This window comes from Ascaphus truei (genome assembly GCF_040206685.1).
Source record: "Ascaphus truei isolate aAscTru1 chromosome 13 unlocalized genomic scaffold, aAscTru1.hap1 SUPER_13_unloc_5, whole genome shotgun sequence".
Classification (NCBI taxonomy): domain Eukaryota; kingdom Metazoa; phylum Chordata; class Amphibia; order Anura; family Ascaphidae; genus Ascaphus; species Ascaphus truei.
The window spans coordinates 805,187-814,726 of NW_027453849.1; the positions used below are offsets into that span (position 1 = coordinate 805,187).

At 44.2% G+C, this 9,540-nt stretch overlaps 1 non-coding gene and 1 pseudogene across 1 annotated transcript; both read right to left on the reverse strand.

The window, feature by feature from the left end:
* Window positions 1-917: 917 nt before the first annotated feature.
* On the reverse strand, window positions 918-1,081 carry LOC142474110 (U1 spliceosomal RNA). Its single transcript, XR_012790121.1, has one exon. It is a non-coding gene; the product is annotated as a U1 spliceosomal RNA (small nuclear RNA).
* A 4,642-nt stretch (window positions 1,082-5,723) lies between these two features.
* LOC142474108 (U1 spliceosomal RNA) lies at window positions 5,724-5,896 on the reverse strand (annotated as a pseudogene).
* Window positions 5,897-9,540: the final 3,644 nt, after the last annotated feature.

Genomic DNA, 9,540 nt, shown 5'->3' on the forward strand with positions numbered 1-9,540 from the left:
GAAGTGGTTAACTACAGTAGAGTAGCAGTCATAAAAATCACAGCTGCTGTGATACATTGTATTACGTACATTGGGTGACACAAGTACACATATGGACAGTGCCACTGACAGCAGTGGGATCAACATACTGTATCACTGGGTTCAAATGCATTGACTTCATGGCAAGATAAAGTATCATCCCCTTATGTATGTCACATGTAAAACGCTGAGAAGTTACTGTGTATGTCAAACAGAATAAATAACACCACCTGCACGGATACAATCAGTCATTTGTCAGCTCCTACTAAGGCCAGGCTCAGTATTTCTCCTTTTTAAACACATTTGAAGCTCTCTCTCTGTGGTCTATGTATCAAGGCAATTTTGGAGCAAAACCCTGCACTTACTGTATTTACTGTATCTAAGCCTTTTGCTCCAAATTGTGCCCCATCTTCCTCAGCTTGTACATTGGGGAGAGTCAGTAGGAGGAGTTGGGGGGGAGTTACATGGTGCACAGATTATAATGAGATGTATCACATTCTGCATCTGTCCCAGCATGCACCATGGGGAGAATCAGTAGGAGGAGTTGGGGAGGAGTTACATGGTGCACAGATTATAATGAGATGTATCACAGTCTGCGTCTCTGCCCCAGCATGCACCTTGGGGAGAGTCAGTAGGAGGAGTTGGGGGAGTTACATGGTGCACAGATTCTTTTGAGATGTATCACAACTTGCATATCTCTGATACTTTTTTTTTTTAACCTTTTATTTGCACCCCAAAAATCCTCCATATCTGAAGTGCCATAAGTCTAACATTGACCAGGTTCAAAGCCCAAGCAGTGGCAATAGCAGCTTGTCTGAACAAACACCTGTGCTGTGGGTGGTGGTGGTGGTTGTTGTTGTTGTTGATTTTTGTTTCTGTTTTTTCTAACAGTCCAAAAACAGGGGAGAGCGCGCACGCAGTCCCCCACTACCAGAAATTGTGCAGTCGAGTTTCCCGCATGTGGGGAAATCGCAGAGGTCAGCTAGCTCCAAGTGCAATGAGCAAGCCTCGCCCTGGGAGAGCCACCTGCAGGATCGTGGCTTTTTTTTTTTTTTTTTTTTTTTTTTTAAAGGTTTTTATTTCCACAGAAATAACTGTTACAACATTGGGTATTCCCAAGCATAAACGCAATAAAACATATATATCTTCAAACTCACAAATAACCCCCACCCAATCTTAAAGTTCTGAAATAAACTTTACATTGATCTATCCCAACGTAAATTCTCTTATATCTCTCTAAACATCCGGGTATGCCTTCCACGGTCTAGCTCCCAATACTATTTCATACGCTTTCATCGCCTTTTCCATATCCCTTACTGCCTCTGGCTTATCTCCCGGTTTTACTTTTGCTAACGCCCTTGTTAAAACCCCATGTCCTGTTAAGCTCGCATTATATCGTCTTTTCCTTTCCAATTCCTTTTTCTCCCCTTGTTGTTTCTTTTTACTTTCCTTTTCTCCTGCTGATATTTTCCCTCCTTCACTCTCACTCCTGCTTGCTCCACTCACCATCCGTTTTGGTGCCTCTAACCCCCTTGCCTCTTGCTTACTTGATTCACATCCACTGCTACTAACAACTTCTATCCCTCCCACCTTTTCTTATTTCTTTTCTAGTCTTTGCTCTCTACTTCCTCCACTTTCAGACGAGGAGATCTCTCCCCAATCACTCCCACTGCTCCCATCTATTACAGGTGCAATTCCCAGAGATTTTGTCCCTACAACACCTGGGTTTCCCTTAACTTCACTACCCTCATTCTCCCTTTTCACTGGCATACTACTTTCCGGGGTCTCCTCCACCACTGTCACCTCTGCCGAGCTCACCAGGGTCACCTCTGGGGACCTTACCCGCTTTTCTACTTCCTTCTCCTCCCGAATATCCTCCTCCTTACTAATTTCCTCCTCACTAATATCCTCAATTTCACCCAATAAAAACTTCCCCTCTTCTCCTTCGATTGGGACTGCTCTGCCCTCCTTTATCTCCACCAACTGTATATGCTCTTTTTTCAATTCCTCGTATTCCCCTTTTGTAATGTTTTTCCTATGATGCATTAGTTTGTCTAGCCTCTCTATTATTTGCTGTTCTGTACTCCCTACATGTTGTTTTCTAAAAATTCTTGTCCAAAACTTTACCTCCCCTACTGCCTTCTCAAACTCTAGCATTTTCTCCTGTAAAGTACTCTTACTTGGTACTTCTTCTGCCTGTTCCCCACATACCCTCTCAACCTTCTCCCTGGGTCCTCCTCTACTTTCCTCCTCTCTATCTTGGTTACCCTCTTTTCTTTGCTGATTTTTCCGTTTTTGTGATTTCTTTTCTCCTACTTCCATTTCCTCCACCTCCTCTTGGGAAATCTCCCCCTTTCCTTGTACATCTTGTATTTCCATACTTTCTGCCCAACTAGGACTCCCCACCAGGTTTCTACTTCTACTCCCCCTGTCTCTTTCTTACCCTGTACATCTTCAACCTCCATACTTTTTTTCAAAACCTGCCCACACCCTCCCCCCTCTTCCTTCCCCCAATAAAGTTCTGAGCAACAGCATCCAAAAACAAATCTTCCTCCTTTTTTTCCTGAGCGTCTCTCTCTCTGCTTGACAAAGAAACCGCCTCCACCTGTACCACACCCACCCCCTCCCGGGTCCCCTCATCCGTTCCTGGAAAATCTTCAGACATCCTCATCTCTGTGGCCTGCGCATAAGTCCGCTTTTTACATTGTCTCGCCAAATGTCCACTTTCACCACAGAGGTCACATCTTTTGGGGTCTTTGCAATTAAAGGCCGTGTGTCCTTCTTTGCCACAATTGCGACAAACAAAACCATCTCTCTCACAGTATTCCTTCGTGTGACCAAAACGATAACATTTCCTACAAAATATAGGCTGGCCTGGGTAGCTCAAAAATCCTCTGTTACCACCGATACTGAAGCTTCCAGGGGGGTGAAGAACTCCCCCTATACACGATGGGTCCGGTTTGAAACGGACCCAGTACCTCCTCTTTCCGTTAAACATCCCGTATAGGTTCTGTACCTCCACTCCACCTTTCACCGAGGTGCAGTACCTGCTCAGAAAGCACTCGATATCCTTCTTCTCCACGTACGGGTTATAAAGATGTATCACCAAAGGCTTTTCTTCCAGCATGAAACTTGGGCTCACAGTAATCCCTCGTAAACACTGCAGAGGAGCTTCGACACTTTTTTTTTTTTTTTTTAAACTTTTTTATTCAACACCTTTTTTAAATTTACAGACTTTTTGACAACCAAAAAAACACATCATTTTTACAGCCATATAACATTAACAAGACACAAAACATGCTATATTTACATTTTCTTCCTCCTTCCTTTCCCCACAGAAAATTACTGTTCAAAATCACAATTACACCCTCTTTCATCCCATTCTGTCACCATTCTTCCTTCCCAGCCATCCCTCCCTTCCATACATTTCCGTATGCTTTTCCCCCACGGCACCCGCCGTGGAGGGGAGCACCGGCCCACCTCTTCTCTCCGGTAACTCCACGTAAAGGGACCCAGACTGTACTACTGTACTTCTCAAAAAAAACTAAAACTCTTCCTCATAAATACGCTCTTTCCCTTTCCGTAAAAGCAAACGCATTCGCTCACTTCCATTCCCACTCACACAACTCATAACCGGTAGATTCAAACACTTTTTCTATTACCTCCTCAATTCTCATTCCCAAAGGTAATTCACATTATCTCACGATGTACAACCCCCTTTTGCCTTACGATCTGGCAGAACATACTTCAAAACCACACAAGTTACAAACCCCTCCTCCTCCTTCTCTCTAGTTGACTCTTCTAACACACAACCATCTTATTCCAGCTATTCACTTTCCATAATGCATCACTTTCCATTTTCCCCAACCTTTTCTGATCCAACAAGTAGTACGTATACATTTTACTTAAAATAATCCTAGTACATGCTTTCACATCTAACGTTTCATTATTGAATATCATCATACTTCTTACCATCCACACAACCTCTTTCACACAATTCATTATTTTCCATAATACCCAACCTTTTTCCCCTTTTAACTCACTTAACCCATAAAGCATCATATTAAACTCCAATATATGGATTCCTCCTAAATCTCTAATTAGCTTCGATAGGTTTTTCCACACAGCCCTCACAAAAGAACAGTTCCAAAATAAATGTACTATGTCTTCTACTCCACCACACCCTTCCCTTGGACACCTATCCGACACTGTCATACGTCGCCTTTTTAGAAAGACTCGGACTGGCAGACACTTGTGCACAGCCATCCAAGCAATATCTTTGTGAATATTAGATAGACCCTTGAAATCTATGTTCTTCCACATCAGTTTTAGTTGTGAAATATTCAGATTTCCGCAGCATTCATAACTGTCTCTCTCCAGAATCACAGCCCTTATTTTCCTATGATCTTCCCATAAGGACTTTTCTACATCCCTTAAATTAAAACCTCTTATGAAATGTTCGATGACCCTATAATTATCTGGGGTCACAAAACAGAGTGGCCTCCTCAAATCTGTCCTGTATCTGTCAAACAACATAGATCGAAGACATCCCCTCCCTAGAAGCAAAGCCCCTCCCCCGCCCATCCGAGAAGCACCCAGAGAAGCCAAGCTTCGCCGCAAGGTACTTCTTCTTGGTTTTAAAAGGAAGAAGCAATCACTTTGAACACCGCTCAGCTCTGTCATTTCAGCTGGCGGAGAGGGGGACAGGGGGACACCATATTTCTGGGGTGGCTTCCTTCATCTTCCCTACCTGCTGGCACTCTCTCTGCTGCTGCTGCTGCTGCATAAAAAGGGAGAGGTGCCCTGTCCTGCTGGCACACTTGACACTTTGCCCTTTACCAGCATGGCTGCTTACATGGCATTTGCATAAATATAGAAGCAAGCTAACACTGTCTGCTGCTCCCTGGATAGAGATAGATAGATAGATAGATAGATATTGTTTTTTGCACCGCTCAGCAGATAGTCTGCAATCTGTTGGTTTTAAATGCCGCTCTTTGTTACTTTGGAGCCTAGAAACTCTAGAACGTACTGTATACTCCCTTTGTGATATCATCACATGGGGTGGTCTGGCTACAGAGACCCAGACATACCATGTAGAACTAGGGTGGGGAGGGGGTAAAATAAAAACCCCATATCCTGCAAGGAACGGCCATTTAAAAAAAAAAAATGAATCCAGATTTGTTTGTAAATGTGCTGCTTTATACAATATTTCAAAAGGCATCAAACATACAATTGTGACTTTGTAATCACCTATACATTGTGTATTGCACTTATCTCAGTATAATAATAGAGAGATTCGTATCTCAAACCAAAAAAAGAAAAGAAAACAATCAGCCAGAGAGGTGGACATTGGAAAGAGAGGGATACATTTTTACTGCTGCTGCAGCAGCGACTCATATTCTACAGTTCTTGGCCCTTTTTGTTTAGAATGTTTTTTTCATGAATTATATGTGTTTCCGTATTTCCCAATCCACCTGAATTTATTCCTAAATGTCTGCGCAGGTGCCTAATTGTAATTTCTCCCTGTTTGAGATGTTGCTACCTGGCTAGTTGGTGGGTGGGTGCTCCTTTTATGCCACAGTTATTGACCGGGCCCAAAGCCCAAGCAGTGGCAATAGCAGCTTGTCTGAACAAACACCTGTGCTGTGGGTGGTGGTGGTTGTTGTTGTTGATTTTTGTTTCTGTTTTTTCTAACAGTCCAAAAACAGGGGAGAGCGCGCACGCAGTCCCCCACTACCAGAAATTGTGCAGTCGAGTTTCCCGCATGTGGGGAAATCGCAGAGGTCAGTTAGCTCCAAGTGCAATGAGCAAGCCTCGCCCTGGGAGAGCCACCTGCAGGATCGTGGCTGCATAATGTACTCCCCTGCCAGGTTAGTATGAGTTGGAATGGCGCTGGGGGGCAACTAGCCCTGTCCCAAGACAAGTGTCACCCTTGTGGAGAGAGCAGCTTGGTCATTGGTGCAGCAGCAGCGGCAGCAGCAGCATCGGCAAGCACCACAGTAGCTGAGGCCTAGTATCTGAGCCAGAACCTGCAGCAAGGATCAGCTTAGGCCATTCCATGCAAACATTTGTGTTATCACCTGCAGGATCGTGGTTTTTTGTTTTTTACTTTCCTTTATTCAACACCTTTTTTAAATTTACAGACTTTTTTTTTACAACCAAAAAAACACATAATTTTTTACAGCCATATTACATTAACAAGACACAAAACATGCTATAGTTACATTTTCTTCCTCCTTTCTTTCCCCACAGAAAATTACTGTTCAAAATCACAATTACACACTCTTTCATCCCATTCTGTCACCATTCTTCCTTCCCAGCCATCCCTCCCTTCCATACATTTCCGTATGCTTTTCCCCCACGGCACCCGCCGTGGAGGGGAGCACCGGCCCACCTCTTCTCTCCGGTAACTCCACGTAAAGGGACCCAGACTGTACTACTGTACTTCTCAAAAAAACTCAAACTCTTCCTCATAAATACGCTCTTTCCCTTTCTGTAAAAGCAAACGCATTCGCTCACTTCCATTCCCACTCACACAACTCATAACCGGTAAATTCAAACACTTTTTCTATTACCTCCTCGAATTATCATTCCCAAAGGTAATTCACATTATCTCACGATTTACAATCCCCTTTTTTCTTATGATCTGGCAAAAACTTCTTCAAATTCACACAAGTTACAAACCCCTCCTCCTCCTTCTCTCTAGTTGACTCTTCTAACACACAACCATCTTATTCCAGCTATTCACTTTCCACAATGCATCACTTTCCACTTTCCCCAACCTTTTCTGATCCAACAAGTAGTATGTATACATTTTACTTAAAATTATCCTAGTACATGCTTTCACATCTAACGTTTCATTATTGAATATCATCATACTTCTCACCATCCACACAACCTCTTTTACACAATTTATTATTTTCCATAGTACCCAACCTTTTTGCCCTTTTAACTCACTTAACCCATAAAGCATCATATTAAACTCCAATATATGGATTCCTCCTAGATCTCTAATTAGCTTCGCTAGGTTTTTCCACACAGCCCTCACAAAAGAACAGTTCAAAAATAAATGTACTATGTCTTCTACGCCACCACATCCTTCTCTTGGACACCTATCCGACACTGTCATACGTCGTCTCTTTTGGAAGACTCGGACTGGCAGACACTTGTGCACAGCCATCCAAGCAATATCTTTGTGAATATTAGATAGACCCTTGAAATCTATGTTCTTCCACATCAGTTTTAATTGTGAAATATTCAGATTTCCGCAGCATTCATAACTGTCTCTGTCCAGAATCACAGCCCTTATTTTCCTGTGATCTTCCCATAAGGACTTTTCTACATCCCTTAAATTAAAACCTCTTATGAAATGTTCAATGACCCTATAATTATCTGGGGTCACAAAACAGAGTGGCCTCCTCAAATCTGTCCTGAACAGACCCAGCCTCCTTAACATACCCCCTGCCGCATACCTTGCTAAACAGGCCGCCTTTGTATCCTCGGGGGGAAACACCAGCCCTATATGAAGTAAAATTGGTACCAACACCGCCTTTGTCACCAATATCTTCCCTTCCATAGAAAGCTTCCTTAGGGTCCAAAAATTGATTTTTTTTTCTATTCTTTCCCCTACCTTTACCCAATTTGACTCCCCTGTTGTAAGGAATCAGTGATCGCGGCGTTCGCGCCCTGGTTCCTCTGCTCATATATTCCCTCCTGCTGCCGTGGCGCGCATCCCTCGCCAGCGCCACTCACCTCCGGCGGTTCTGGGGGTTCCCCGTCGTCCTCGGCTTCCAGCAGTACCTCACGCGGCCGCCATGTTGCTCGGGCGCGCGCCTGAACAGCGCGCGCCGGGCGAAGTTAATTTATTCACTGCTCTGGCAGTGAAGACCCGCCCCCAACACAGGAATAAGATCTCCTGTCAAGACAAGAGTCCTCACCTGCCTGCCAATCAAGGGAACCTATCCAGGATGGCTCCACGCAGTCCTCCAGGTCTGCCTTCACTTCTGATTGGTCAGCCACACTTTATAATGCCAGTCCTTCCTATCATTCATTGCTCGACATAGTTTTCACTTGGATTACTACTCTGGCGTTTTCTCTCTTATTCTCTCAGGTTACGACTTGGCTTGGCGGACGTCTCTCTCTGGCTCTTGACCCCTGCTTGGACAAACGACCTTCCGGAATTCTCCAATACCAGACCTTGGCTAACGGCAATGACAACGGCATTTCTACACCGGTACCGGCAAGTATTGCTAGCTAAATACACCTGGCCTGGCAACGCCAAATCAGCACACTCCGGACACGCTCCCTTTGCTGCGGGTGCGTGCTTCTATACGTTCCTCACCTCAGTGAAAGGAACAGGTCTGGTCTGCGGGCAGCACCGGCGTAACACCTGTAAAGTCCTCATCAAAATAAACCCCTAGCAGTCTTAGCTGTTCCCCTTCCACAGGGATCCCACACTTTCCTAAATCATGCCAATCCCCAAAGGCCTTACAAGCACTTTTCCCCCAATTCACTCTCAGCCCTGAAGCGTGACAAAAGGTATCAATATGTAACTGCGCTCTATGAAGAGCCGCCTGTGTAGTACACACCAGGGTTAGGTCGTCCATGTAACCTACACTGGCGACACACTTTATTCGAGCTTGGCTAGTCCCACGAATTCGGGTATACCCGGGTGTATTGAGGTTTGTGACTGTTTTCTGCCAGAGTGCATTGAGGTATTTTCCAAGCAGGGATTGAAGCATTTTATTCCCTCTGGCTGCAATACTGCACAGTATATAAATATATAATGCATTACAATTCAGGAATTTATGCCATTTGGTAGACACGCGAAGCATTGCAGCCTATTAAATCCTAATCATTATCATTTAACAGATCAGCCGCCCGTCAGCCAGGCATGAACCCAGGCTGGGAAGGCAAATGCAACGGGGCTTGTCAGAGGTGAGGAGTGGCGCATTCCAGGTATCTGCCAGGTACATACCGGGTATTTGCTCGAATAAAGTGTGTCGGTGCAGTAGGACTTTGACGTTTCTTCCCCCACTCCCTGGGATTTCAACCCCTCTCACCACCTTGTCCGCTCTGATAGTCTGCAACAAAGGCTCTATAGCGCAAATAAACGCCAACGGGGACAGAGGACACCCCTGCCTTACCCCTGATTTCACCCAAATTTTCTCAGTAAAGCAGCCGTTTACTAAAACTCTACTGTTAATACCTTTATATAAACTTCCTATCCATCTAACGATTTCCATTGGTATTCCTAACTTTCCCAGAACTTTAAACAAAAAGGCATGAGACAAAAGATCATAAGCCTTCTCAAAATCAATATTTGCAATAACTAGTGGTTGTTTCCGCTCCAAACAATACCAAATTAAATCCCTCAGGAGAATTAGATTCCCTACCATCTGTCTCCCTGGTACACCACACACCTGCTCCTCTTCCACCAATTTACATAAGAAAGGCTTCAGTCTTTGCATTATCACTTTTGCCACAATTTTATAATCTGAATTCAGCAGGGTTATGGGACGC